Raw genomic sequence first — 1,103 nt, 5'->3', positions numbered from 1 at the left:
GAGCTTTTGAACGTTAAAAATATCTCAATCAGGATAGAAATAACACTTAATTATCGTCAAAATCGAGTTACGATTGCATTTCGCATGCTACTTTTATGGCCTCGAAGTTGAACGTACGGTGCAGTACGTGCTGCGTTTAAAATGGAGAAAAAAAAGCGCTTGCACGTTAGAAATATCTCAATCAGGAACGAAATAACAGATGTTTACCATCAAAATCGAGTTACGATTGCATTCAGCAAGCTACTTTTATAGCTTCGACGCTGAAAGTGGCGGGCGCTGAGCTCGGCGTGTAAAATGGAGAAAAAGGAGGGCTTAAACGTTAGAAATATCTCAATCGGGAACGAAAAAACAACTAATTATCATCGAAATCATGTTACGATTGCAATTTTCGAGTTCCTTTGTTTGTTTCGACACTGAACGTGCCGGGCATTGCGTTCGGCGTGTAAAATAGAGAAAATCGGGCTTTTAAACGTTAAAAGTATCTCAGTCAGCAAAGAAATAACAGATAAGTAACGTCAAAATCGAGTTAAGATAGCATTCTGCAAGCTTCATTTATAGCTTCGACGCTGAACGCACTGTGCAGTACGTGCTGCTCGTAAAATGGAGAGAAAGGAGCGCTTACACGTTAGAAATATCTCAATCGGGAACGAAATAACAGTTGTTTATCATCAAAATCGAGGTACGATTGCATTCAGCAAGCTACTTTTATAGCTTCGGCGCTGAACGTGGCGGGCGCTGAACGTGACGGGCGCTGAGCCCTGCGTGTAAAATGGAGAAAAAAGAGCGCTTAAACGTTTGAAATATCTCAGTCGGGAACGAAATAACAACTAATTATCATCGAAATCATGTTACGATTGCATTTCGCATGCTACTTTTATGGCTTCGTTGCTGAACGAAAAGTGCTATACGTGCTGCGTGTAGAATGGAGAAAAAAGAGCGCTTAAACGTTAGAAATAACACAATCGGGAACGAAATAACAGTTAATTATCATCGAAATCATGTTACGACTGGAATTTTCGAACTCCATTGTTTGTTTCGACGCTGAACGTGCCGGACACTACGTTCGGCGTGTAAAATAGAGAAAATCGAGCTTTTAAACGTTA

At 40.5% G+C, this 1,103-nt stretch overlaps 2 protein-coding genes across 5 annotated transcripts in view; one reads left to right on the top strand and one right to left on the bottom strand.

The window, feature by feature from the left end:
• The window catches only part of LOC122577433, a gene marked incomplete at its 5' end in the record, with an annotated part of 702,209 nt that overhangs the window by 486,273 nt on the left and 214,833 nt on the right, over window positions 1–1,103 (bottom strand).
• Window positions 1–1,103, top strand: part of LOC122577435 — a 43,811-nt gene that overhangs the window by 23,863 nt on the left and 18,845 nt on the right. The gene's annotated exons all lie outside the window — the stretch shown is intronic.

Source organism: Bombus pyrosoma, unplaced genomic scaffold (genome assembly GCF_014825855.1).
Source record: "Bombus pyrosoma isolate SC7728 unplaced genomic scaffold, ASM1482585v1 HiC_scaffold_4710, whole genome shotgun sequence".
Taxonomy (NCBI): Eukaryota; Metazoa; Arthropoda; class Insecta; order Hymenoptera; family Apidae; genus Bombus; species Bombus pyrosoma.
The sequence above is the reverse complement of the archived record's forward strand: the minus strand, read 5'-3'. Positions and strand labels throughout refer to the sequence as shown.